Below are 5,907 nucleotides of genomic sequence, written 5' to 3'. Positions count from 1 at the left end.
AGATGCACATTAGATGTATCTGTAGAGTCTTATAAAAAATACAGCCATGGAGCAACTATTCAAGGCTTATTGACTCTCTAACTTGATTGTCGCAATACATTCTTAATATGGAGTTGGAATAGTCTTGGTACATTATGCCTATTATGCATCAGGATTATAATTGTGAATTAAAAAAATCTCAATATTTTCTCTTTTTAAAAATTATATTCACCCATTTCCATGTGTCAATTTTTGTATGCCAAATATCTCACAGAACTTCTTTGTTGAAAGGAAGCACAATCGTTATATTTAAAGGTACCTGTATGTATTTTTGGAATGAGTATTATTTTTGTTTTTCATATTCCAGAAACAATCTAATTTCCTTGTCAGTTGCATTCTTATTGTGATCTTCTACATATGAAAATTTTCAGTAATAATTAATTGTCAATGCAAAATCCCAGTGCTGTATGCATAGTTTTTGTTTTGCTCTAATTTCTGGCTATAAGCTCTAGGTCATGTCTTATCTCCAATAAAAAAGGCCATCTCAAGATGCTGAAAAAAAACTGCAACAGTTAATCCAAATTATTTACATGGAAGACAGAATCTTGAGAGTAGTCCTCTGACACTTGGATGACTTTGAAGTCACAACTGTGGATAGAATCAGGATTTCCAGAACTCTTCCAGTCAAAGTGCAAATGGTTTTATGAGAATACTGATAGAAGGTTATTCACAATAAAAGTAATTACATAGGACTGAAAGAACTGGTTGTAGAAATTTTATTGTGGGGTTTTTTTTGGAATACAATTAAGTTGGTTTGGACTAAAGTTTTAATGTTCTTTTCTTACCAGATTATATAAGAATGACTTTCTTTTTTACTTAAGCTATCAGCAACCAACACCTTAAAACAGCTTTGTAGTCCAACACGTGTTCATGATAAAAACCCTACAGAAAATCAGAATAGATGGTCTTCATGTAAATCTGAAAAAAGCCATCTATGAAAAATCAACAGCCAACATCATACTGAATGGAGAAAAACTGGAAACTCTAAAGTTTCACACTAAACTAAAGTCAGGTACAAGACAAGGATGTCCATTGTCACCACTCCTATTCAATATAGTTCTGGAAACATTAGCCAGAGCAATTAGACAAGAGAAAGAAACAACAGGAATAAGTATAGGAAAGGAAGAAGTTAAATTATCATTATTTGTAGATGACATGATACCCTACATAGAAGACCCAAAAAAACACCAAAAGATTTCTGGGATTAATAACCAAATTAAGTACCATAGCTGGATACAAGGTCAACACTCAAAAATCAATAGCATTCCTCTACACAAACAACAAACTCACTGAGAGAGAAATTGGGAAAATCACACCCTTTGAAAAAAATGAAGTACTTGTGAATGAATCTAAAAAAGGAAGTAAAAGTTCTGTAAATTAACAATTACAATACTCTTTAAAAGGAGATTGAAGAGGAAAGCAGAAAATGAAAAGATTCCCTTTGCTCCTGGATAGGAAGAACCAACATGACATCACCTTACCTATGAAAATGACCATACTTGGAAAAATTGTTATATAGATTCAATGTAATCCCAATCAAAATACCATTAACATATTTCACAGAACTAGAGAAAACATTTCTAAAATTCATTTGGAATCAGAAGAGACCTAGAATAGTAAAAGTAATTCTGAGCAACAAAGACAAGACGGGGAGCACCATAAACTCTGACTTGAAATTATACTATAGCTACTATGATAAAGTCAGAGTGATACTGATAAAAAATCAGACCTGAGGATTAGTGGAACAGATTAAAAGATTCAGACACAACCGCAAGCACAGTTAACTACCTTACCTATGAAAAAGTGGACAAAAATGTTCACTGGAAGAAAGATAGCCTCTTAATAAATGGTACTGGAAAAACTGGTTATCTAGATGCTGAGAATAAAACTAGACACATGTCTTTCACCACATATTAAACTAAATTCAAAATGGATCAAAGATCTAAATATTAAAACAGAAATTAAATCTACTGGAAGACAAAGTAGGTAGAAATCTTGAAAACATAATTGTAAACAGAGAGCTCATGAACAGAACTCAAACTGCAAGAGAAATACTTCAAGGAATCAGCGACTGGGATCTCATCTTATTAAAAAGCTTTTGCATATCAAATAAATTATCAAGGAGTGAAAAGACCACCCACAGGTTGGGAAAAAATTTTAGCTAATTGTTCCTCAGACAAATGCCTTCTACCTAGAATATATAAAGAATTTTTAAAAATCAGGAACCCCTAAATTCAAAGACCCAACCCAATAATGGGCATCTGAGATGAATATATATTTCTCAGATGAAGAAATACAAATGAAGAAATAATTCCAGGTCTAAATGTTAAAAGAAAATAGTGATGTTCCTAAACAATAATTTGAGAAAATAATTTAGTGACTATGGGATAAGGAAAGACTTCTTCTTTTTTTTTTTTTTTGGAACCAGGGATTGAACGCAGGCCATTGCGCCTGCCAGGGAAGCGCTTATTCCACTGAGCCATCTCCCTGGCCTGGGAAAAACTTCTTGAGTAGGAGAAGAGCACTGACTGGACAGGAAGTGATTAACAAATTGTACTACATTGAACAGAGTTTTCGAACTAGCTGAGCCTTGGTGACAAAGGGAATAAGATGGCGGCTCCAAAGGGGAACCTCTGCGTCAGGACCCAGCTGGGGCTCCCACTGCTGCTGCTTCTGACCATTACCCTGGCCAGAGGTTCAGGGACCACCTCAGCCAAAGCGTTAGACTTGGTCTTGGGTGATATGGCTTTCTGCCACTGAGCTTGTCAACTGATGTACCCCTTATACACCTACCTCAAGGAAGAGGAGTTGTATGCAGGTCGGAGAGGTTGGAGGCTGCTTTCAATTTGTCAGTTTGTGGATGATTGAATTCAATTAAATCAAACCAAATTGGAGTGTGAATCTGCATGTACAGAAGCCTATTCCCAATCTGATGAGCAATTTGGTTGCCAGAATCAGCTGCCATTCGCTGAATTGAGACAAGAACAACTTATGTCACTGATGCCCAAAATGCATCTACTCTTCCTTCTGATGTTGGTGCGGTCCTTCTGGAGTGACATGATGGACTCAGCACAGAGCTTCATCACCTCTTCCTGCTTTCTATTCCAAGCTGATGATGGAAAAAATGTTATTTTCCAGTCTAAGCCAGAAATTCAGTGTGCACCACAGTTGGAACAGGAATCTACAAATTTGAGAGAATCATGTCTAAGCAAAATGTCCTCAGATCTGTAAATGAGAAGCTCACATGCATGCAGGGACTATCTTGAAGCTGAAGAAAGTGATGCAGTTTTAAGATGCTTCTTTGAGCTCAGGATGGATTCTAACCATGACTCTCATCCTTTCAATAATGGTACTGCTCTGGATCTGCTGTGCAGCTGTTGCTACAGCTGTGGAGCAATATGTTTCCTCTGAGAAACTAAGTATCTGTGGTGACTTGGAGTTTATGAATGAACAGAAGCTAAGCAGATACCTAGCATCTGCTCTTGTGATTGTTACATCTAAAACTGAAGATCATGAAGAAGCTGATCCTCTACCTACAAAAGTAAATCTCACTCATTCAGAAATTTAATGTTTTTCTTTTTTAAAAAAAATTGTCATAGACACCTGAAATGTAATTCCTCAGAGAGCTTTTTAAATGGTTACTTTGGATATAGGCCTTAAGATATCACCATAAAATACAAATAAAGTTCCCCAAATCTGTGAACACTGTATTTGCTGTAAATTTACCTGTATTTTTTTCTAGTAATTTAAGAAATGGATTTTGGCGTTGTATTTTTATTTTACTAATATCTGTAGCTACCTTGCTGGTTGCATTGTTCTGTCATAGCCAAACTCTTTGAGCCAGTCATTGTTCTTCCCCACTCTTGCCATGATACTGCCAGTCTTCTTAGCTAACAAGCTGAATACTTAGTAGGAATGATGTTTCTGCTCAGAAATGGCCCACAAATCTGTACCTTGCTATTTAGTAGGAAATGCTGTTTAATAACACTACACTTTCAGTTGTATTGAACTGAAATCATTAAAGTTTTATTTGAATTTAAAAAATGAAGAAATACAAATAAATATGTAAAAGATGCTCAATATCATTGGTTTTCAAGAGATGCAAGCTAATACAACACTGAGATTTCATCTCACCCTAGAAAGAATGGCTAACATAAAAAAAATCAACCAATAACAAATGCTGGAGGTACTATGGGCGAAAGGAGCCCTTCTCTACTGTTGTTAGGAATGTAAGCTTCTTCAGCCACTGTGAAACTCAGTGTGCAGATTCCTAGGAAAACTAGGATTAGAGGTCCCATTTGACCCGGCTATTCCCCTTCCAGATATTTCCCCAGAAGAATTGAAAACCTCGTACCACAGCAATATATGTGCACCCATGTTTATAGCAGCAAAATTTGTTGTAGTTAAATCATCAAAACGACCCAATTGCCTATCAGCTGAGGAATAGATAAAAAAGATATGGTATTATTATACAAAGGAGTATTATTCAGCTATAAAGAAAGACAAATTTGAAGCCTTTGTAGTAAGTGGATGCAACTAGAGGCTATACTCATAAGTGAAATAAACCAGACCTGCATGTGTAAACATCATATTATCTCTCTAGTGTAAGAGCCCAAAAGAGGAAATAAAACCTGAAAGGTATAACATATATAGTAAAATATAGTAACAGAATTTAAGAATTAAACAACAAAGAGGAGAGAAAGGAGAAAAGATAAGAAAAAAGGTAGAGGAAAAACTTGCAAGTATATATCCAGGATGGCTGAGGTGATTGTACTAAGAATTTCCATCAGTTTTTTGAAAATGTTAATGTGCAGAGTTCTCACCATGACTAACTCTGCATGCTGAAATCTGCTATCTGAGCAAGTACATTGAGGACAGCAATGTGTAATACGAAAGCCACGCCTGAATACCTGTCATCTTGGTCTTCTAAGTGTGTACTGTTTCTAATGTCATATCAATTATGCTTATACTCACTTTAAAACAAATTATTTTAAAAAGTAAAAAGAGACAAGAACAAAAAATTAAGGTTTCTTGAAAGGAAGCGATAATATGCAACCATATGTCCAATTTTACATAACTATATCTGTTAATCTGAGCAACAGATTTGATGATAAAAATAGATAATATATCAACCATTGTTAATCAGTTATTCTTGGTTTGAAAATCTGTCATATATGTATTGTTGTATGTTGCCCTGTTTTTCTCTTTGTTTCTCATTTTTGTTCTTGCTTTTGCTTTCACTTTTCAAAATAAAATAAAATTAAACAAATAGAAAAAGAGACAAGTGAGTCTCTATTTTTATTTTTTTATGTATTTGGTACAGGGCCTCACTACACAGTTCAGAATAGTAGTGATCTTCCTGTTTTCAGCCACCCCAGCGCTGGGATAACAGATGAGTGCCATCGCATACAGTCTTGGTGACTGGCTCAGTGCACCCAGTGGCAGGGCTGACACATGTTTGGGATTGAACCTCAGTCCCTGCACTTGCCTAATCAGGTGCTTAGTCTGCTGAGCTATCTCATCAGCTCTACAAATTAGGCTTTTGATAGAGCAGTTTAAATCTGGTGATTGGCCAAGGGAATCTTTGATAGTACAACCATCCCAATACTTTCTTTGTACCAGGGAGATGTCAATCCAAGAATTCATTTTTAAATTTTTTTTATTCATTTTAGTGAGAAAAAATAGCAATGAAACAGTTTAAAAACAGGTTAGGACAGGTACAAAAATTAATACATTGCATATTGTTGTCTTCATAGTAGTTATTCAGAGGACAAGATAAAGACTTGATATCTTGTCTAAACAATATTAGCACAAACGTTTCTTTTCACTAAACTAAGAGAAAGTAGCTGTATATCTATCCTAATACAT

The 5,907-nt window shown here is 35.3% G+C and overlaps 1 pseudogene; it reads left to right on the top strand.

Moving 5' to 3' along the window:
• Positions 1-2,649: 2,649 nt before the first annotated feature.
• On the top strand, positions 2,650-3,607 carry LOC101589032 (annotated as a pseudogene).
• The last annotated feature ends 2,300 nt before the right edge of the window (positions 3,608-5,907 follow it).

The sequence above is a fragment of the Octodon degus genome, unplaced genomic scaffold (assembly GCF_000260255.1).
Source record: "Octodon degus isolate 3935 unplaced genomic scaffold, OctDeg1.0 scaffold00069, whole genome shotgun sequence".
Classification (NCBI taxonomy): domain Eukaryota; kingdom Metazoa; phylum Chordata; class Mammalia; order Rodentia; family Octodontidae; genus Octodon; species Octodon degus.
Note: the sequence above shows the minus strand (reverse complement) of the source record. Positions and strands in the feature narration are given on the sequence as shown.